The following is a 24,761-nucleotide window of genomic DNA, read 5'->3' as shown; positions in this document are numbered from 1 at the left end:
CAGTTGCAACCGCCCAGCATCCTCGATTGGAAACGCAGCCTCCTGCTCCCACCTCCCTGCCCACGACCGGGCTTCTGACCCGATCGGTAATGAACAGGGACCCGCGCTCCAGGAAGATGTCCCTGTAGGTACCCGCCACTTATCTGTCCTACAGTGGAACGTCTATGGCGCCCGCGCGAAGGCCAACCTCCTGCGTGCTACGTTAGCTCGTGACTCCTACGACGTGGTTCTCCTCCAGGAGACACTGCTGCCAGAACACCGCGTCCTCTCCTTCCGCGGCTACAGGTCTTTCTACCTCCGTGCCGTGGCCGGTCGGACACGCGGGTGTTGTATCCTGGTCAAGGATTCACTTCCTTGCTCACGAGTGCCTCACCCCGTGGCTTGCGGCGACGGCGTGGAGGTATTAGCGGTCGCCGTCAACATCAACATGACGCTCCTCACCTTCTACTGCGTATATAGTGGGCAGACGGCGGAGGACCCTGACTTTAGCGAGCTGTTCTCCCTTGCCGCCGAGGAGCCCACGTTCGTCGGAGGGGATTTCAACGCCCACCACGAGCGGTGGGGAGCCACAAGGCGTAATCGTGCGGGGCGCCTTCCCGCTGCCACCCTTGAGAAGCCCCCCGGGGTGGCGCTCCTCAAAACTGGCGAGCCGACGCACCTCGCGGGGGAAGTTTTGGACCTCTCCTTCGTGTCGCGGCCCTTGGAGGTTGACGCGGGCTGGTCGCTCCATCACCACCTTGTGAGCGAACACATCGCCACGGTGACCACTCTCCCTATTCAACCGCCTGTCCTCCCGCCCCGCCCTCCTCGTTGGAACCTCCGCAGGGCTGACTGGGTTAAATTCAGTCAGTGTCTTAACACCTACCTGGCTGAACACTCCCGCCCTGATACTGTCGACGCTGCCGAGGTCCGCCTAGTCGCAGCCTTCCATTCCGCGGTGAATTCCGCCATCCCCCTGTCCAAACGTCCACCTCTGCTTCACAGGGACAGGTGGTACTATTCCGAGGAGGTCCGGGAGATGAACCACCGAGTCAACATGGCGAGGAGGCTTAACCGTCGGGCCAACACCGAGGAAACCCGCCGACTCCTCAGAGCTGCTGTCCGCTTAGCCAGGGAGACCGTTGACAGAGTGAAAGAGGAGCATTGGCTTGCATGGTGTGCCTCCCTGGACTCCACCACACCTGTGTCCCTCCTGTGGCGAAAAATTCGCGCGGTCGACCGGGGGGCCGTCTCTAGACCAGCCCTTCACCCCCGGCCTCAAGAGGAAGCTGACCGCCTCACCATGCTCTTTGCGTCAAGGGCTTCTATGGCACCCCTTCCCCACGCGACGAGGTTGCGACAGCAGCAAGTCAACCCAGGGAGATGGCTGGAGTACCAGCGGGCCTGCCCCCCGCCCCACCCAACTGACGCCGCTATACAACCGCACGAACTCCGGCGCGCCATTCCGGGGCGGAATACATCGCCGGGAGCAGACAGGGTTAGTTAAACCATGCTCCAGAAAGATAGCCCTGCCATGAAGACTGAACTGCTCCACCTGTTCAACCTTTCCTATGCCTCCCGCGCCGTCCCAGCTGCTTGGAAAACGGCCACGATAGTCCCCATCCCGAAAGCCGGAGACACCACGCAGCACCGCCCAATATCCCTCCTCAACTGCCTGGGCAAGACCATGGAGCGGATCCTTCATTCCCGCTTGGAATGGGCGCTGGGTCCCCTCCACCACCACCTGTTCGCCTTCCGCCGGGCCAGAGGCACGAGGGAGTGTGTGTCGATCCTCTTATCCAGCATCACTGGCTGCAAGGCGGTCGTAGTGTTCCTCGACCTCGAGAAGGCCTTTGAACTAGCCTCCACGCCGGCCATTCTCTCGACCCAAGCAGCAAAAGGCGTTCATGGCCGCCTCCTCAGCTGGGTTGGGGATTATCTCCAGGGACGCACTACTTCTGTACGCTACCAGGGCACAACATCTGGCGTGCAGTCCTTCGACAACGGGACTCCGCAAGGGGGCATCCTCAGCCCTCTGCTATTCAATCTCCTTGTAGAGCACCTTGTCGCCCTCCACACGAATGAGCAAGTCAGAGTTCTGAGTTATGCGGACGACATTGCCATCGTCGCTTCCGGATCCCGCCACGTGTCTCGAGCTCGCGCCATGCTTCGCCGCCTCCTTGACTCCTGCTCCCTCCTTGGCCTTGTCCCCAACCCGACGAAGACAAAGGCCATGGCCTTCCGGTACTCCACCCCTCCGGCGCCTTTCCTCGTGAACGACGTGCCAGTCCCCTGGGTTCCCCACTTCACATACCTGGGGATGGTGATCGACTCCCGCCTCTCCTTCCGACCTTATGTGGCCTCCATTCGGGTCAAAATGATGGCCAGAGTCAACACGATGAGGGCCTTGGCTGGGCGCTCATGCGGGGCGAACGACCGAGTCCTCCGCTCCTACTACGTGAGCGCTGTCCGCTCCTGCTTGGACTACGCCACACCGTGTCTCTTGACAGTGAATCCCGCATCCCTTGAACCCATTGAAACCGCCCAAAACTCCGCTCTCAGGACACTCCTTGGCGCACCTCGCTGGACGAAGTGCATCTGCCTGCGAACGGAGGCCTTCATATGCTCTGTCACCGAGAGGGTCCAGCTCTGTCTCGTCCTCCTGATTACTCTGCTGCGTCGGCCAGAGGCAGCCCCCCTCGCGGTGCGGGTGCGACGGTCCCTCCACCACGACCCCCGCCTCTTCCATCGAGAAACATGGCCGTCCGCCGTAGCTGGGCTCCTGGGTGTGCATGGCCTGGCACACTTACTAACACCGCCCCCCGATCTCCCTGTGCCGGCTTATGTCTCCCCTCCTCTTTGGCGTCCCAGGCCGTTCGACCTCTCTCTGCGTCCTCTACCTGCCAAGAAGTCGCTGCTGCCCAACGAAGTCCTGAGGTGTGAAGCTGCGAGTCGGGTCACTGGTGCGCTGCCCCCTCAGACCGTGGTCTACTTCACTGACCGCTCTGTTCACCATCTAACAGGGGCTGTTGGTGCTGCCTTTATTGGTGGGGGGACCACGGCCTTATTCCGCCTGGCCAATGGCTGCTCCTCTACCCAGGCAGAATCGGTAGCCATCTCGATGGCCCTCCTTCACGCGGAGGAGACTGTAGCGGGGCCTGTGGTTATCCACAGTGACTCCATGGCTGCTCTACATGCCATCAGCGGCGACCGAGTACCTGACAACATCCGCCTCACCACCTCCATCTGGCGAACACTAGAGGCCTTATAATCCACCGGCAGACGAGTTACCCTCAACTGGCTCCCTAGCCACTCTGGAGTAGGGGGTAATGATGCGGCTGACGCGGCGGCTAAGGATGCAACCCTCCTCCCTGCGGTGACGATCCACCTGCTACCCAACTTGGGCCTCCTCCGAACAACCATGCTGTCCAAGGCCGGGCGTAGCATAACTACTGACCTGGAGCACTCAGTAGCGGCGAACTCCCCATCGAGCTCCTGGTACGCGGCCGCCACTGATATGGGACGCTGGCGACTGGAAGGCTCCCACCCTCGCCCCGTCAGTGTTCTCCTACACCGCCTCCGCTTGGGGTATAAGTGCCTCTCCGAGCTCGACCCCGACGACATCAGATGGCGGGAATGTGAGCACTGCGAGGAAGAGCAGGACTGCCCGCTCCTGCACTACCTCCTCGAGTGCCCTGCTACTAGAGACCTAGCTGCTAACCCTGAAGGGCGATCGGCCCCAGCACTCCTTTTCCATCTGGGAGAGGAGGCCCTCGAACGCTTAGCAGTAAGCTACGCACCACCCAGATAAACACCAGGCATTCCTCCTAACGGGCCGTCTCCGGACTAAGGCCCGTTTTCCCTAGTTGTCCCTAGGGGATAAATCTTAGGCAGCTGGCCGGCCCAGTGGAACGCCAGCACTCCTCGGGCGAGCAGCCGGATGGCCCTTCTACGGAGGCGAGGTGGACCCGTGGGGTCATCCTCACTTAGGGCCACCCCTCCGTGGTCAAGTCGACCAGTCGGCTGCTCGCACGTGTCAGCTTCGGGTGTCTGCTGGGCGCCTGACCAGAGAGCCCGTGCCTCCGTCGCTGCTCGCCGGCTCTTACTCGTGGCGGGGGCGGAGGCTTTCCCAGACCCGGCGCACGCCAGCGGCGGGCTCCCCCCTGCGACGGGCCGTCGCACAGACAAAAGCCCGTTCCCCCTTTTTAGGGGATAAACCCAATAAGAAGCTGGCCGGCCAGTGGAACGCCAGCACTCCTCGGGCGAGCAGCCGGGTGGCCCTTCTACGGGGGCGAGGTGGACCCGTGGGGTCATCCTCGCTTAGGGCCACCCCTCCGTGGTCAAGTCGAACAGTCGGCTGCTCGCACGAGTACCGCTACGGGTGTCTGCTGGGCGCCTGCCCAGAGAGCCCGTGCCTCCGTCGCTGCTAGCCGGCTTTTACGCGTGGCTGTGGCGGCGGCGGAGGCTTCACTACACCCGCCGCACGCCAGCGGCGGGTTCCCCCCTGCGACGAGCCGTCGCATAGACAAAGGCCCGTTCCCCCTTTTTAGGGGGTAAATCCTAAAAGAAAGAAAGAAGGCTGGCCGGCACAGTGGACCGCCAGCACTCCTCGGGCGAGCAGCCGGGTGGCCCTTCTGCAGAGGCGAGGGTGACCCCTCTGCGGTTATAGTCGACTGCTGGGCTGCTCGCTCGTGCACCGCTACGGGCTGCCCGTGGGGTCATCCTCGCTTAGGGCCACACCTCCGTGGTCAAGTCGACCAGTCGGCTGCTCGCACGTGTCAGCTACGGGTGTCTGCTGGGCGCCTGCCCAGAGAGCCCGTGCCTCCGTCGCTGCTCGCCGGCTGTTACCCGTGGCTGTGGCGGCGGCGGAGGCGTCCCTAGACCCGCAAAGAGCTTGCATTGCTCGCCCACCCCTTACAGGGCCGCCATTTGGCCAAGGCCCTGTCCCCCTTTTATGGGGGTTAATCTTAAAGGAAGGCTGGCTGGCACATGATCATTCCAACCTGGCAGCGGCAGCAGCAAGACCTCAGCCCCGCTCTCTCCAGCTCGCTCCGCCAGCCGTGCTCTTTAGAGAGCTATCGCGCAAGCGGAGCAGTCATCCTTCCCTGGGACACCCGGGAGGTGTCTGAGCCAGCTACATTATGCTGCTTGTCACGTAGCTACGCCCATACTAAGCTGCCAACCGCTTACACTTGCGGTTCCCCAGACTTGTGTATCGAGACTCCTCCTCCTAAAGTTGAGCAGTCTGCCCTTGTCTGGGTTTTCTTTTACATCACTCAGTCTGAGTAAGGAGAACGGACTTCCTGCTATCGGGGCAGACCGTGACGCTACTCGTGACCCCCTCACGGCGTTTGTGGGCTTAGTCCCACAAGCTGCGGGGGCTCGGTAGTAGTCTCGGCTGCACTGTGTTTGCAGTACTTTTTCCTGCTACTTTCTTTCTTTTTTCCTGCGAGACTTCGGTCTCGTATTCGCTCCGAGTCCCCCCGGGCAACCTGCACCCGTTAATAGGGATTGTGCAGGCCAACCGGGGTCGGGGTTTGCCGGGGTCGCACTGTTAGCTCTGCTACCGCCCCGGAAGGAAAGTGGCCGCTCTTCATAAATCGGCTCCAACCCAATAAAATTACATCAGACGAACCGACAGATCAACTGAATCACGGACTGGACGCAGACACACTGACTAAAGACATACAAAAATGACTTGAGTAAGAATACGAGCAAACAATTCAAAGGACCCGAATAGAAAACTAAGACTACTTCAATTTCTCTCCGAGAATGAGATCTATGTCAATAGAATCTTTGTAGCCAATGAGGGCTTTGCCATATTTACAAATGACGAAACGGACCTGGACAGACTATTCAACGGAGTAACTGACAAATATCTTGAAAATAATGGGTTTACCTCTGTAATTCCGCCAGAACTTAGAGCAAGAAGATCAATCATAATATTCAATGTTGATTCTCATATATATAACAACAGTGAAGATGAAATGATAAGTGAAATCATGGACAAGAATGCATACACCAACAACCAGCTAACCGAGGTGATGAAATTCACTAGAGCAAAAAACATCAAAATACCTTCACAAAGACCAATATAGCAAAGAAGGCAACGGAAATAGGGGTGAGAATGTTCTCCATGAGCATCTCCCCACACCAAATACAACAGGACAAGTTTATAGAGATAAAAGCCTGCATGAGATGCTATCAAATAGAAAATCACAGTATATCAGAATGCCCCAAGCCAACGGAATACAAAATTTGCTCAGAATGTTCAGAGGAAGGTCATACGTGGAAATAATGCACTAAAGGATATAAAAAGTGCATAAACTGCAAAGGAGACCACAGAACAATGGCCATGAAATGTCCACAAAGAAGAGAAATAGTAAATAAAAAAATAAAAAAAGGCAAGGAAAGTACAACATATAACATGGCAAAAAGGAGCAATCAGCAAGCAAACTTGCCGGAAACGACAGCAGTATCCCCAAACACACACACTATAATCTATGCATGTTTCATGTATGCCCATATAGTTAACATTGCCAACCCAGGAACATTTCAACAAGAGGTAAACAAAATGTTTAAAATGAACAACTTGCCACCGATAAAAACTTCCGATAATCTCCCCGCACAAGAAATTATAAATGTGATGTCTCAACAACCAAACACAAACATAACAAGTTTGGCAGAGGGAGGTACAAGCACATCGGGTACCCGAGAAAGGGAGAAAGAAGCTGAAAACGAGAAGGAGAGGACTGAGATTGGAGCAGAGACAGACAAACACAAGATACAACAAACACAACAGGATACAATAATGATTCAGGGGAAAAGAAAATATCAAATCAAAGGGGAAGAGATAGGGCTAACGCTCTATACCAAACAAAGTGAAGGATGGCCAGTGAAAGAAGACTTCACCAGACAAGTACATTTGAAGGGAATTCAGAGCAAAAAATATAAATACACGTACACCGACAAAGAACTTTCAGAAGACGTAATGAGAATGATAGAAAAAAAATCGATGGACATCACAGCCCAATGCTTCGCAAGGGTAGACAATAGCACCTTCAGCAAAATAAGAACCGGACTAATTGAGGAAAAAACACCACCACCCAACAAAGGTCCAAGAACAAGGAGAAACACAGAACAATAAACACAGAACAATAAACATACACCACCAGCATTCAACATGGAAGATATAAAGATAATTCAGCATAATGTTCTACACTGGAAAACGAGAAAGTCCCACCTTACAAACATATATTTAGAGATCGACCCGGACATCATTCTGATTAATTCACATGGACTAAAAGAAGATGAAAATATTAAAATTCAGGGATATAACTGTTATAATAAGAATATATATATTTATATAATTAAATATATATATATATATATATATATATATATATATATATATATATATATATATATATATATATAAAGAAATAAGCGACGGCATCGCAATACTAGTCAAAAATACAATCAAATACAAAATTAAAGACGAATTCATCACCAACTTCCTAGAAAATATAATAGACACATCCTTAGGGAAAATCTCAATAGCAACCACATATCTACCTCCGAGAAGACAATACTTACCATTCCCGGATGTACACAGGCTAGTCTACAACAACCACCCCACCTACATCTTAGCAGATATGAATGCACAAAGCAGGAGGTTAAACAGCAACAGAGATAACCTTATCGGGAAAGGCCTCGAAAGATTTCTTAGCAGAGGAACACTTCTTCATCTTGGTCCCAACTTCCCTACCTTCCACGGCATGAGACGCAGCACGGCACCAGATATAGTCCTGTCCAACAACAAAATCATGCACAACTATTTCACCAGGTCCCTTAACCACATCAGACCATATACCCATCATCATGACAATAACCGCAAAATCAATAACGAAAACTATACCAGTCAGCCTCAACTGAAAACAAGCGAACTGGAACCAATTTAAAGAAGAAATACAAACTAACCTTTCAACAATTAACTTACCAGATCACATGACAAAAGAATACATTGGTCAAAAAATCAATCTCTGGTATGATACCATAGAACAAGCTACCAGTAACAACATACCTAAAACGTCAAAACAAATAATCCAAAAACCTATAACAAGCCCTCAACTAAGACTAATCCAACATTATTATGAAGAGCTGAGAAGAAGGACAGCGATATACGGATGGAACCGACAGGACTACTATAGATACTGGATGCTAAGAACCCTACTAAGAAATGAAAGCGAGAAAATCTATAACAAAAACTGGGAAGAGAAGATAACAAATATAGCTAGACACTGTGCTGAAAACCCTAAGAGATTCTGGTCAGAAATACAAAAGCTAAAAGGTAATAATAGCGCAGCTAATCAACACCTAGAAAAAAAGAAAAAAAAAGAAATAATAACTGAAGACAGAGATAAGGAGACTATGTTCCGAGAAATTTGGAGTAAAGTATTTACCATCACGGCAGAAGGAAATGCCAACTATGACCAACAAACAGAAAGAATAGTTGAACAATACTGAAGAGAAAACGAAGGAAAACGCACAACATACGAGACATCAGAGAAGAGAAGACTTGGAGGAACTGAAAACATACACACGCTAGTAACTACAAGAGAAATTAAGAACACAATAGAAGGATTTAAAAACAATACACCAGGCCATTCACTAATCAATAAAATAATTTTAAAACACATACCGGACAACGCAGTAGAATTGCTAAAAGAGATATTCAACCACACCCTTTCATTGGGTTTTCATCCAACAAAATTCAAAACGGTAATCATCAAACTAATACCAAAGCCTGATACTAACTCTAAAAAAACAGAAAACTACTGGCCAATATCCTTACTAGAGGTACCCGGGGAAATACTGGAGAAAATAGTTAACAGAAGGCTGAGAATCTATCTTGAAAACCACAACAAACTCCGATGCACATAACACGGATTCAGATCAAACAGAGGCACGGACACAGCACTCACGGCAATTCACGAAACAATAGCTCACCATATAGCACGAAAAGATCAAATATACATAGTACTTCGAGACGTTGCCAAAGCATTTGACAAGGTTTGGCACGGAGGCCTTCAATACAAGATAGCACTTCTCAACTTACCGGACACAATCACCAGATACCTCAACAACTACATCACGGGACGGAAAGCAAAAATAAAAGTTGGAAACTACACACTGGTACACAGGTCAAGAGCTCTTTCTATCAGCCGGAGTACCATAAGGATCAGCAATCTCACCCACATTATACACAATATACACTTCAGACCTACCTCAACCAGCATGGGGATGCACAAATGTACAATATGCAGACGACGTCACACAAATCATAACTTACCCTGGCCAATCGAGATAATTAATGACACGACGCACCATCCAGGAAATAACCAAAGTCAATACATACGAGGCAAAATGGAAAATAAAAACCAACAAAAGCAAATTGAAAATAGTTCCCATATCAGTGAAAAAGAAAAACGACATTATCATAGATGGATCAAAAATAGAATACTCTCCACACGGCAAGGTACTAGGACTCAGAATGGGAAGGACAGGCATAGAACGCCATATCAATGAAACCATTAACAAAGGAAAAAGCAGACTTACAGAACTCTACAGATTCAAGAACTTACCTACCAACATAAAAACACATATTATCAAGGCATTCATCGTACCCATATTGCTCTACCCATCGATTCCCTTAGTAACAACAAGCAGGAATAAACAAAACAAACTACAAAAAGTGCAAAATAAAGCCCTTCGCTTTGCCATGAATGAGAGACACCCATATACAAGAAACACAAAGATGCTACACGAAGAAGCAAACCTGGAACATACTATTTACAAGAGCAGTAAGCACTTTCAGAAAATTGGAAGCCCTGGAGGACCCATACATGACATACATTCTCGACAACTACGAAGAGGGCAAAAACCACCAGTACTACAGAAAAACTAAGATCATAATAAACAGAGAACATCCAGAAAAAGCATACACTACGCGATAAAGCTAAACAAGTAACCACTATCAAACCCCCTTCACCACGTCAAGGTGACTCCCCTTCGACGGGGTGGATGTATGTGATTGTAAAGCACCTTCGTAACTTTGGTCTCCGTGGAATAATGATGAAGCTTATTGAGGGATTTCTTGGAGAACGGACCTTCCGCGTAAGAGTTGGTACTTCCTTCTCACTGCTCTATGAACAGCATGAAGGAGTTCTCCAAAGAAGCGTCCTGAGTGTCACCCCCTTTGCCGTGGCCATAAATGGAGTTACAACATTGCTCCTAGAGGGGGGGGGGGTCGTCCTCCCTCTATGTCGACGACCTGCCAATCTGGTACTGAGCGTCTCGCATGTCCACCGCGGAGCGAAGACTGCAACATGCCATCCACAGAATATCCAGATGGGCAGAGAATCATGTATTCCTATTCTCACCATCCAAGTCGGTTGCCATGCACTTTTTCCGCCTGAGAGGCCACCATCCAAGCCTTGATCTCATCATGTGCGGTTCACGTCTACCTATTGTAGAAGAGCACACGTTCTTGGGACTGGACTTCCACACCTAAAAGCATTAAAAACAAAGTGCATGAGATCGCTCGAGATCATCCATGTTCTGTCATGCACTTCATGGGGCGCTAACTCCACAATACTCCTACGGCTTTACCAGGCACTCATTGGGTCGAGACTGCCCTACGGTTGTGAAGTATACACGTCGGCAATAACCGCCAGCCTCCCCACACTTGATGCAGTCCATCACGCGGCAATCCGACTGTCAACAGGTGCTTTTAGATCATCCCCCATATCAAGTATTTTAGTTGACGCCGGAGTGCTACCATTGGACTTACATAAAGGCGAACTCATAACTAAATACTGGTACAGACTACAACGCCAACCTAACAACCGTGCATACACCGTTGTCCTAGACAAACATTTAGATGTAATATACAGAAAAAAGCCTTTCCTACCGCGCTCCTTTGGTTTCCGTGCACGGAGTGGCATTGGGGACCTCCCACTACCATACTTCCTTATAGCAGTTTTCCAGGTACCCCCCATCGCACCGTGGGAGCTCCCAAACACACATTTCTGCCGGTACTTCAACTTCAACACATCAAACATGTCGACAGTAACTGTTCGACAGCTTTTCCTATCCTACACAGCTAGTCACGCCAATTATGTACCAGTATACACGGACGGCTCCAAATCCGATGCTGGCGTTGGATTTGGAGCAGTCTTTCTAGACTTTTCCCGTTCCGGAACTTTACCTGCCTCAGCCTCAATTTTTACCGCAGAACTATCTGCCATTCTTTTAGCAATCCCTACATTCTTCACTTTGTCTGTTGGTATTTATACCGTCTACTCTGACTCACAGGCAGTACTGTCCGCAATGGAAGATTTTGTTATATGTTTTTAAGTGTTATTTTTTTTTAAGGTGGTTCGTGTTAAGTGTTAGTTTAAGGCGTGAACTGTTATCTCACTCGTTATAGGGTCGGTGTTACCGTTGTCCTGCTTCAGAAGTTGATTGAAGTAGGTGAGATAATTTTATCACAATAGCCTTTATAGTTACGCGTGCTAGATGCTTTGGCCGAGCGGAGCCGTTACGTTTACTTTGAGTTCACGTAATTCACTATATATGGTATATTAAAAGTACGATTACTTTTAACTATATCTACAATTTTACACAAGCGTTACAAAGTTTATGTGAGCGAGTCGCTCGCACATCCTAAGCAGTGTGATCTGCCCACCCTCTTCTGCGGGCTTCAGTCCGGGTGATACAATAATTCCGTGCCAAGGATTGTTGATTCCACCGTCGATTCAGCACAGTTACCACGGCAAGAAGCACGCCGTAAACATACCAAGCTACGTGTTGCTAAACATCCTGTGGTGATACTGACTTGGTGTTTCGACACATAGTCATACTTTCTTATATACATGGTAATATATGCTACACCGCTCGCTCACCTAAGAGTCGCGACCCTACGACTCACCCGACCTTTAAAATTAGTGTACCTACCCATGTTACAGTCGCGCAATGTGTACTAGCTAAGCGTGGTCTTATTTCAGTTGCTTTAAAGATTATTATACAAGTCAGAACCCGCTTAACGATACAACACAGGGAAATGCCAATGATAATGACCATGGAAGTAACAAGAAATGGGTTGAGGTAGACAGGGCTAGAGTCATGGAAGTGGAAGCGGAGTTATAATCCGAGAAGAAGAAAAAATAGTAGTACATGATACATCCTAGAAAAAAAAAATGACTACACTGTCATTAGGATACATGGTAATGGAGCTATTTGGAATAGTAAAAAGAAAAAGGAAAAATCCTTGAAGAAGGTCTGCTACAAACTGAACCTTGACATAAAACTGTCGCAGATAAACACTCATCCGTTGCGTGACAATTAATTGCCAGTGTCGTTACCCTCGGCACGACTTTTGAGACGGACGGGGTCTACAACAATAAATGAGGTTGTGTGAAAAGAGGCAATGTCAACCGTAGAGTCTCCTAATAGTTACAATATGATAACGAGGACAAGTCTGGAGAGTCAGTCCTGAAACTCCGTTTTTCAGGTCTACAGTATTATAAAAGAAAATCTTCTCACCTAGTTGTGAAATGACCCTTGTAACAAATTTCACCGAAATATATAATTCCAGCATAATTGACTAAAGTAATTCCAGCATTAATAAACATCAAATTAAAAAGACAAATTTCCACCTATCCCCCGATCGTAACGAACGTGGATGACTGACATATGTGACGTCAAAAATAATTCCCGTAACGGTTAACAGTGGTATGTCAAGCAAAGGGTAAGTAAGACTTGTCAGCTTACTTCCAAAGCTTACAGGTATTCACATGCTGGTTACAATAAAGTTAGGGACGGCACCTGCTCAAGTTTAGTTAAGTCTGTCTTCGCAAAGAAAAATGTATGTTTCAAGCAGAAGCACATGAGGTTCAAGGTTAAAAAGTACCAATTCCTATGTTAGTCTACTCTACACCCTCGAGTATTACGGTTCCAAACAACTAAGGAGACGGACTGCCTTACATCAACTCAGCTATAAAAAGAAAATAGTGAGTAAGAGTGAAAAGTATTACTCAAGCACTCCCCTCTCGCATGAAAAAAGATGCAGGCAAAAGCTCAGGAACCAAACATAAATTAATAATTGCGAGGACGCAGGTTATAGTCGTGTGGTGGAAAGATAGACAAAGCATCGTCAGGCTGAGGCAAACAGGCGGTTCTCGCTGGCTCAACTAAAGTCGAATCAAGGACCTCTGGCTGGGCGTCCGTCTTTTTGAGGCGATCACTATGAACAATTTCATATGAATTAAAAATGAGGTCATAAACCTCAAAGTTGTGTCCACTTAGTTGTCAAACTATCTCGCGTGGGCCCACGAATTTAGGGGACAACTTCGAATGTCTCTCTGGGACTCGAAGCATAACAAAGGCACCCATTTTCAAGGAAACAGTGGCGGCACGCTTGTGTTGCTGCAAGCACATAGCCTCAGAATGTAGCCTATAGTATCTCTCTGACGTTCCTATGAATATCTGTGAAAACTTTGAGTTCAACCTTAGAATAATCATCTACATTATATACAGGCGAAGGAGAACTACTAAGCAAGTCATATGGAAGTCTCTTCTCAACCCCAAAAATTATGTAGTGGGAGATTGTCCCGTTGTCTTACAAACACGGCTGTTTATGCTTGCTGCAACATATGCTAGCCAGTCCTCCCAAGTATGCTGAAGTCCGTTAACGACCGGGCGCAAGACATCTAAAATCTTCCTATTAGCGCGTTCAACAAGGCTGTTGCCGGTTGGGTGATAACTGACTGTAAAACTTTGTGTAATGCCAAACTGTTTGCATATTTCTGCTAAAAGTTGATTGTGAAACTCAGTTCCATTATCACTTAACAACACTCTAGGTGTGGAGTATGGACAAATTAGATGAGTTATTAGGGCATGAGCAATGGACTTAGCAGATTTTTTATCGCCCATCGTGTGGATTCCATCTCCAACAACAGTGTGGCCTAAAAAGGTGTTTTTTGGCTTTAAAATTTCACATTTAGTCAGCTTGGCCTTAAGGCTAGTGTCCCTAAGTTAAAGCAGAACTGCTTCTAATTTAGCTAGGTGACTGACGCCATCCTTGATACAGATGATTAAATCATCTCATAGCATCTTCGATTTGACACAAAACCCGGAACCAGGTTCGGGGATAAACCCAGACCGAGGTCCGGGTTTTCGCGCCGTAAATTGAACGCATTTAGGCGGATATGTAAACCAAACATTCTTCCTCTTCTTCTTTTGACCTGTCCTTCTCCTCTCGGGCGTCTCTCCTGTTTATTCACACACTTTTCCTTTCAATTGTGCTGTGTAGCTTAATTTTTCTTCACTGCAATATACTATCACACTTTACTTTTCAGTTTGTTGCTGGAATAACTTATTGACAGTGCTTATCCGTGCGCTTATTCAAGCATTTGTGCCCTTTTTTTTCCCAGCACTGCATCTCCATCCAACGCGTACCATGCGATGGCCCCGTTGTTCTCCTCTAGCCTCTTAGCCCACTCCTCCCTGGTGCTACTAATAACTCCCCTATCTGCCTCTCATGGTTGCTGCATTCTACTATTGGATGTTCCACTGATTATTTCTCCCCTGTCCTACAGCTACAGTTCTGGTTTCCCCCTTCCCTATTCCTGCCATTTAGCTGCGGGGTTCTCGTTCTTGCTTTAAACATCAGCCTGCTCCCCCAGTCTCCTACATGCCAGTCTACTCCCTCTAGCTTATGTGTCTTGCTGTACCATCTTAAAGTCGACTCTTTTACTCTAAAATTCATAGGCCCAGCCTAGGCAGATGGCACACCACCTGTTCATCTTCCCTTTTTTACAACAAAGAAGGCAGCTCAAGGGCACAAAAAAAAAGAAAACAATAATAAAAAAAAGCCCGCTACTCGCTGCTCCCAAAAAATAATTAAAAAAGGTGGCCGAAAGAAAGATCAATTTCGGGAGGAGAGGTGTCCTGATACCCTATCAGGCTGATGGATAAATGGGTTTTCTGGGAAAGCAAACTCCTTTAACTTAGACATTAGATACTTGCCTGTGTCCCAGGGTAATAGGTTCTCACTTGACGCAGGCTTAAGGGCCAGAGACAAATAAGCGCTGATGAACAACACACTTGTGAGAATAACACTAGCATGCTGTTCCACGGTGTGGGATCCTTACACACACACACAAACATTTATAAGTTAGCACTAATCAACACCAAGGTGGCTCGGCTCATTATAAACAATGAACTTGAACACCAGGCATCATAACAAATCAAACAACAGATTAATATGTAACCTCTTCACATGTGCAGACAAGCACACACTTAAAATTATGTACAAGATCACATACACTTGCATTGACATTGACTCACACACATACTTACAGGACGCAAACAGTCAGCGTACTCGTAACACACTCAGCCAAAAATACCAAACATATCACACAAACACTGACACATGTACGGACTCATACTTTCCACGCACCACACGTGACTGGAACAGCCTCCCCCTACAGACTTTACACTGCGGTACAATAGACTCATTCAGAAAACATATACAGACTCACTTGTCACAACACACCAGGACTAACCAGTAGTACACCTATTCATTTCCCTTCCCTACACACTCGGCACCCCAGTTCCCCCAGCAGCCAACACAAATATCCGTGTTATGCACCTGTACTGGTGCCCTGTGCATTACTTGTCAAGATCAAGACAACACACAGCTTATCAAATGCCTCCAACCTTACCTAATGATAACACTGCTGAGCTATAACTCTCTCATTCACTCAGCACAAATAGGGTCATGAAAATCAAGATCAATTCTATCCTCCGGCATAAGAAAATATAGCAAAACAACTGTACAAATGCATTTATTTAACTAATAAAAACATTGAGCACAATACTCAACAGGTACAAAATTTTTTTTTTCTTATTACACAGATTAATCAAGAAAGAAACTGAATTTCAAGACATTGCTGGGTTCCCAGGTGTGATTTGGGACATAAATGGAACACGTTGACACGAAATAAAAAAAAAACACGAAACTATTAATAATGATTATCATAACTGGGTACATGTTAACTTTACAGTTTTGACTCACTCTAAGATCAGAAGAAACTAATAATGACATCTACAGAGTTTGTGACTTGAGCAAGTTGATAAATCTTGCCAGGAGGTACTCAGGATGAAAGGGGGCCCTGCATGGAGACTTGTCCGGAGGGACCCTCGGACTTGGCGTTGTAGGGTGGGTGAGGCGACACACACCCCAGCATATGCCACCTTTGATAGATGACTGTATATTGATAATCCAAATTGGATACTTTCTACAACAATTGAAATACTATTCATGCCTTCAAATTATACCTTGGCAACAAAAATATGATGGAATATAATTTTAAACAAAACTCGTCATTTAGGAAACTTAACCTATTTGGACCTATAGCCGCATTATTAGTTATCTTGTACTTATCTTGAACCCGCGATGTGCTCTTCTGATGTCAATTAATTATTTGTCTTATTAGGTTAAGTATTAATAATGAGTAGAATCACAATTTACTTTCACTTAATCATACGATTCTGTTATGTCACAGTTAGCTATCTTTTCAACACAAATCTACCCCTAGACGTCAGTTAACTGTATTAATAACATTTGGGTGCCTCTGTCTGGGAAATACACATAACTTACACTTTGCTACATTTTCAGCCCTGAGTGCTTCTGGTTGTTCACATTCTTGTTGGTGATCGTGCGAGTTGTGCCTTTAAAATTTTCACTACACGAAGGCCTGGTGTAGAGGCGTTAGACATCTTCGCACGTGCACACGGTATGAGATAAGTGTTGACGTCGCGTCGGATTATTCCCCAGTGATAATTACCTTTCACCCCAAACTCGAGACTCAGATTAACTAATCGGAACCAGCGACGTTCCAAATCAAATCTTTAAGCTTGAAAGTAGCGTTCACAGTCCTCAAACTCTCAAGAGTACTTAATGTTAGTTCTTGTTAAATCGCTCGGGGTATCGATTTATCGCTAACATTCAACTGGTTCGTTACCTCTTCAGAAGCACACACTTAGGGGTCGCTCCCCTCACCTCGAGGCAACTCACTTAACTCGCCTCATCCCGAGTCAATTGACTCAACTCGACTCTCCTAAATACGAGTCACTCTTTAACTTCAATCGTTTTGACTCTAGTCAATCTTACTAAACTAACATCAACTCAAGCTCAACTTAATCCTAACTCGACTCGAAGTCAACGAAACTTGTGTCACGAATTAACTTTGGGAAAAGACTCGGAAGTACTTAAGGTTGATTCCTCGACATCTTAACAAGCTCATAAAGCTTCCTTGCATTAGCAACTTGATTCATCATGGCGGACGTTCCCAACTTGGATGAATTTGTCGGTAACCTGTCGGTCGCCGAGCTGAAAGAGGCCAACATAACTAAAAAATGACTTAAAATATATCGCTTAGAACTTTAATATCTTTTTCCCTTCTGACATTAGAAAAGAGGAATTAAGAACCCTCATTTTAGCTCATCTTGGGAAAGAAAACACCTGTCCCAGTCCACCTAAAACTCAAGCCTTCTGCTGGAGATCGAGAAAGTAAAAATGCAATATCTGCAGATGAAACTAGAATATGAAAAGCTAGAGAAAGAAAGAGAATATGCAGAAATGCAATGGATGGAAAGATAAAAAGAGAGAGAAAAAAAAGAAAAAGGAGGAGAAGAAAAAGAAAGAGCATGAATTGCAAATGTTTCAATTAAAATCCACTATTCAGCCTCAGCCTCAGCATATAACTAAGATCACTAAATACCTACCTTTACTCTCTCAGTTATCTGATAAAGATCGAGAGACTTTCTTTGGAGAGTTCGAAAGTTCAGCTCAACACTTCGAGCTCCCTAGAGAAGACTGGACATGGCTGCTTAAACCTAAACTCACTCCAAAAGCCTTAACCATCTTGAACAGTCTCGAAAACATAGCAGTGGTAGTAGCAGCAGTGGTAGTAGCAGTAGTAGTAGCAGTAGAGAAGGGAGGGAAAGGGGGAAGGAGAAGGATAGGGGGAAAGCATAGTAAGCACTCTTTAAGATGCCTTAATGTGAGGTAGTTAAGGTATATATTTCACTGCAAAATATTAAGTATAATTACCATGTAACAATGAAAATAAATTTCTTTTAAGTGAGACTAAATTATCATTATTTAGAAGGGACTGAGGTAAGTTATTCCAGTTTTTTGATCCCCGTGACAGAACACTCTGCTGGGCGTGTGTGGTCCTGCATAACGGAAGACGCAATTGATGAGTTCTACGGGTCACAGAGTGGGGCATCACAGTAAAGCCAGGGTATACAGGGAAAGAGTGAAGAGCTTTGTGTACAAATAAGTTAGTTTGAAGGTATATAATATCGGGAAGCTTTAACAACCTAAAATCTCTACAGCTACAGCCCTACGCCATCGAAATTCACCACATCAAGGGGCGTGCCAACTGCATCGCCGACGTCCTTTCTCGTCCACCTAATACCTGATGAAGAGGGTCCCACCATCCTTACGCCTCACTACTGCACTTCTTCCAATCGTTACGTCGTTCCTAAGCAGGGGGGTGTTATGGTACCCTCGTCCAACCGAGCCTAGAAGCGCGCCATCAAACAACATCACATCACCAATAACTAACTCACGCACGACTCCTCGAAGCTCCAGCCGCACCAGCTTCACCCATCATTTAATTCAATGTCACGAAGGCTCACACTTCACGGACCGTTTCGCCCGCCGAGGTTATAAATATGCCTCCACTAGCTCACCCCATCAGTCCCACCTGAGATAGCTCACTCTTCCGAAGACGCAAGGGCTCTTCACTTGTCCGAGCAACCAGGATTCACCAAGGGGTCTGACACACACACACACACACACACACACACACACACACACACACACACACACACACACACACATCAATCCACATACCCATTCTCACGTTTATATATATATATATATATATATATATATATATATATATATATATATATATATATATATATATATATATATATATATATATATATATATATATATATATATATATGGGTTCATCATTGCAATTCTAACTCTTAACTAAACACCTCAGTGAACCAATATTTCGTTCCTCAATTGTAATTCTCATATTTGGTTCCTCAATTGTAATTCTCATACTTGGTTCCTCATGTGTAATTCTAACTCTTAACTAAGCATTTCAGTGAACCAAACCACTTACTCTTGTCATTGTAGCATTGCCTATTTTGTCATATGTTCTCTTCTGATGTCAAGTAACTATTTGTCTTATTAGATTAAGTATTAATAATAAGTAAAAAATCACCATTTACTTTCACTTAACCTTATAATTATGTTATGTCACAGTTAGCTATCTTTTCAACACAAATCAACCCCTACACGTCAGGTAACTGTATTCATAACAAAGATCGAATATGGGGATGATCTCCTCCCAGAGGGTTCTCACACCTTCTGGAGAGGGCTGTTTAGTCGCCGAGTCCAGAGGACCGCCGCCGTCCGGATCCCGTTAGACGGGTCAGCCCATCGGTGATGGACGCCGTCTCGCAGGAGGACATCGCGGCGGCAATGAAGGCCACCCCCAACAGTCGCACCATTAGCGACCTGACTGGGCTCGGGACGGCCAAGCTTGCCTGGGTGGTTAACGGGTGTCTCTGGCTTGGGGCTCTTCCCCCTAACTGGGTCAAGGGCAGGACCATTCTGCTGCCCAATTTGCCAAAACCATCGGCACCAGGGGATCTTCGCCCTATTACTATCACTCCACTGATAACAAGGCTAACTAACCAGATCCTAGCAAGGCGGCTGGACCAGGACGCCCCGCTGTCCGCGCAACAAAAGGGGTTCAAGAGCGGGGAAGGCTGTGATGCCAACATCGCTGTGTTGAAGGCGGTGGTTAAGGCAGCTCAGAAGAAACCCTCTAACGTCTTTGTTTCGTGGGTAGACTTTAAGAAGGCGTTTGACTCGGTGAGCCACCCCTCCCTGCAGGCTGCCGACAGGAGATGGGGTCTAACATCCAGACTCATCGAGTACATAAGTCAGATGTACGAGTCGGCAGCTACCGAACTTGACGCAGGCGACCCCATCAACATCAAAAAGGGCGTCCTGCAGGGGGATCCCCTCTCCCCCTATATATTCAACATATGCCTAGACTGGGCCCTGGCTACTCCCCCCAAAGACATCGGGGTTAAGGTGGGTTATTGCAATATCAACTATCTCGCCTTTGCCGACGATGTGGCGCTCCTAGCCTCGACTCGCCATGGACTCCAGGCCGCCCTTAACAGCCTAACAGAGGCTGCGGTGGTCTCGGGGCTCGAGGTGGGAATTGGCAAGTGCACCTCTCTCGGCATAGTAGCCGACAAAAATAGGAAAACATGGGCCAAAGATGCAACCCCCTTTAAGATCTCGGGGAGGCCTGTTCAAGCTCTGGCACCTGGGAAATTTTACAAGTACCTGGGAGTCCAGATGGTCGCCAGTGGAGGGGCTACGGCGTTTCCTGCGCACGAAGACCTTGTGTGCAAGCTTGCCAGGCTTAAGAAACCACCGGCAAAGCCCCAGGAAAAACTGTGGGACTTAACTAAGATCATTGTTCCCCAGCTGGCGAACATGGCTGCTACGGCCGGTCAACTAGGTCGTATAGGCTTGGCCGTCAGGCGGGTCGTCCGGACCTACCTACAACTGCCGATGGATACCCCCGTGGGGTACTTCCATACGGCGGAAGTGGACGGGGGACTGGGCATACTTTGTCTGGCCACACGGGTCCCTCGGCTCAAGGAGGACCTTCTCCAGCGATTGAGGGATTCCGAGGACCCGGAGGTTAAGCACGCCGTGGGAGACGGTGGGCAGGCGCCTCCTCAGGGCAGTACACCACGCTCGAGGAAGGTAGCTGTACGAGGCAGTTGATGGGTCCGGGCTAAGAGGTGCCTCGGAAACACCTGCCTCAAGCGGCTGGATTCAAGACGGTACCCATCTCCTTAGAGGGGCGACTTCAGCCGAGCGGTAAAGCTTCGGGGCAATCTGCTCTGCATGCGAGGGGGAGGCGGGTGGATGACATCAACTGCGACCTCTGCCGCAGATATCCGGAGAGCCTGGGCCACATAATGCAGCGTTGTCCTGCGGTCCAGGATACTCGTGCACGTCGACACGATCATATATGATACTTTGTAGCGGGTAGGCTTGAGGATGCGGGTTTCAACGTTCTCAAAGAACCGGCCATTCCAACCACGGCCGGAACCCGCATCCGCGACATCGTAGCCGCCCGCGAGGACTGGGGCTCGGTAGTGCTAGATGTTCAAGTGGTCGCTGACGCGGCTGCAGGGGATTTGAAAACTGCACACCACAGAAAAAACGCCTATTACGATGTCCCTGACATCAGGCGGTGGGCCATGGCCAAAACAGGATTCCCTCCAGCCTTCTCCATCACCGCAAGCAGAAGGGGAATCCTAGTCAGCCCAACAGTTGTTACCTGGCAGGCGCTCAGGCTTCGAAAGTCGGAATTAAAAGTCCTAGCTGCCCGGGTGATCGAGGGCGAGCTGAACATCTATCGGGACATCAGCCGAACAAGTAGGGGGGTGGCCCACCACCCCGGCTAACTCAGGGGTTAGCAGTCCCCTTAAAGATTAATAAAGTTAAAATCTCACCACCAGCGTTTCGGCGTTGCTAATAGATAGGAAATATATAAATGTTGGGAGCTGTGTCTTCCACACGCAGCGCCTTAGTCGAGATTATACTTCGTTGTTTCTCTCCAACTCCATTATGTACTATATTATATATTTAAATTAAATAAAAGAAAGTAAAGTAAAGTAAATAGTAAAATATTTAATTAAAACTAAATATATAACTACTATAATTACAAACTGCAAAGTGTAAAAAAAAAAAAAGCGTACGATTACTAAGAACCCCTCCACATGGGCCCGCTGGGCGTGATATGGCGGGGGGACCCCGCCCCTCCCGTCCTCGTCTTGGCTGCAACTCCGTGTCACGGCAAAGTTTCTCCACCGCGATGGCCCGCATATGCTCGGCGCCAGCGTGGACCATCGGTTTTCTAACAAGAATTTCCTAGTGTCCGCTTGCTAATCGACGCATGCTGGAACCCGATGGAGATGGGCACCCCGACGACCACGGGTCAACCTGCCCTATCTGTGGGCGCGCGTTCGCCTCCCTCATCGATCGCCGCGTCCACCAACGACAAGCTCGCCCTACCGAGTGCCATGCTGCGGAGGCTGAGAGGCTTGCTACACGCCCAACGGCAAGGTGGGATCAGGAGGAGATGGCCCTGATGGCTACCTCTGAAGCGTCCCACCCGAACATACGTCTGATAAATCAAGCCATCCAGAGAGAGGTGCTGCCCCACCGCACCCTGGTCGCCATCAAGGGGAAGAGAAGGCATGATGTCTACAGGGCAAAGGTATAAGCTGCAGTGGGGCGGCTCGAGACAGCACGTGTGCCTCCTCTTCAGCACCCCCTGGATGAGGGCCGGGGTCCTGGAGGCCGGCCCTCGCTCAGCCCCAGCCCAGGACAGACTCCACCACCACCTGCGGAGGACCCTGGGGAACTGGGCTGGGGGGGGGGCAGGCTGCTCCCTCCCCGGACGCGAGCACAACACCTGCTCCGCCCGAAAGCAGCAACGCCACGACTGAGCAGGAGGTCACGTATATCTTTACATGTAATCATATGTGCTAATTATACAATTTTCTTCTTAGTGAGATACCGCAGGGACGAGGCTGTCGAAAGGGCTCAGGTGAAAAGAAAGAAAGAGGTAGAGAATGTTACCCTCGCTACAATTGAAGCCATTCATCGGTTTGATCATTTGAAGGACATTATTGAAAATGCCAAAGACTGTATAGACAACTCCGATGCAAGGCCTACGACCCTGAAGGACTTCACCAACCTGAGGGATGTCCTGATAACTCAACTGATGATAAAGTCCCTCAGGAGACCTATGGAATTTTCGGAATTCACCCTCTCCTAATACCTCGAGATGGAGGAGATTAGGTAACCCATGACTAATGCTGTGGAGTGTTATGTAGTCAGAATTGCAAGGCACAAAACGGACCAACAAGGTAATTATTGTTTAATTTTATGTCATATACTACCGCACGATCTGAAGCCCCAAAAACACTGCCGAATTTTGCAACACGAACTTGTCGCCGAATCAGTTCGTGAACAAATCCGGCGACCGGTTCGCCGACATGACCAAGATTCTCAGAGTTCGTGACCATTCGGCGACATGCTGGCGAATGCTCAAGACATGTCGGGGACAATTCGGAGAGATGTCGCCGGCAATTCGGCGTCCATGTCGGTTTTTTTTGTCGCGGAATAATTGATGACATGTCTCCGAATTGTCTTCGTATGTCCCCGGAGTGTCGGCGACATGTCGGGGACAATTCTCCGACAGTGCCAAGATTTCTGACAGCTGATCATATGATGTCCATGTGACATATAAAAGCACGGGAATCCGGGGTGCAACACACTTCTTCACCTGCAGCTGAAGAGCCCACCTCGTCTCTCGCAGCTTGTTCCAGGAAAATGGCGAGAGGGTGATCAAATCGGCTCACTCGACCCTCTGCGGAACCCAAGAGCTATGATAGGCCCCAAAAATGTTCGCGCCTACCTCATGGACTACTACAACACCCTTTGAGCAGTGGCCTGGCAGGGCAGAATTATGGATGAGTAAATACCGTGTGTGATAATATGTGTGATAATATGTGTGGTAATATGTATGATAGTATGTGTAATAAAATGTATAACTGTGACTTGGTTTTGTTTTGCCCTCCTACATATATTTTAGAATGAATGAATATTTACTTAATATTAATAAACATACCAGTAACTGAAAGAAGAAATACATTTAAATAACTAAAAAATAAAATAAATAAATAAAGTAATAAATAGTAAATATATAAAGAAATAAATGAAACTGTTAGTTTCATGCCTATTTTATACATTCATGATTCTTCTTGTTTTTCATATTTTCTTGTTTACTATTTATTATTATATTATTTTATTCCACACACAGAGAGAGAGAGAGAGAGAGAGAGAGAGAGAGAGAGAGAGAGAGAGAGAGAGAGAGAGAGAGAGAGACCCCCGTGTACATCTCCCACCGCGACCCGATTGCCGTGTCGTGATTAATTCGCCGAATATTCGGGGATATGTCCCCGAATACTCTAGGCCATTCGGCGACATGTCGGAGACATGTCCCCGAATAGTCAGTGACATGTCGGCGACAAATTCGCCAACAAAATTAAAATTTCAACGGTCAAAATTCGGCGACAACTCGCCGAACACCGCGACTTGGACGCCGAATTGTCTTCGGCGTTCATTTTGCATTCGTGCACATTCGGCGAACGGCCGCGAATTTTTCATGCAACATGAAACTTTCGTGGCGGTCGTGACCAACTGTCAAAAGTCGCGCGGTGGACACAGACATGTCCCCGAACGGCCAAGAACAGGCAAAAAAGATGCCGAACTTGTCCACGACACAGGATGACTTGCATATTCGCGCACATTCGTGAATCAAAATTCGGCAGTGTATTTGGGGCTTTAGAAAACAGAAGAAAAATAATCTTCCATTGTATGTGTGACCTATTATTTTTATTTCAGGTCCCCACCTCCTCTACCTTGATGCATCGGAGAGGAAGGCATTAGATGCCTACATGCTGTATTACCGGCCGCTGGTAGTGTTCTGTATGAACCCCACCTGCTTCATATTTCC

The sequence above is a fragment of the Eriocheir sinensis genome, unplaced genomic scaffold (genome assembly GCF_024679095.1).
Source record: "Eriocheir sinensis breed Jianghai 21 unplaced genomic scaffold, ASM2467909v1 Scaffold1, whole genome shotgun sequence".
NCBI classification, from domain to species: Eukaryota; Metazoa; Arthropoda; class Malacostraca; order Decapoda; family Varunidae; genus Eriocheir; species Eriocheir sinensis.
The sequence above is the reverse complement of the archived record's forward strand: the minus strand, read 5'-3'. Positions refer to the sequence as shown.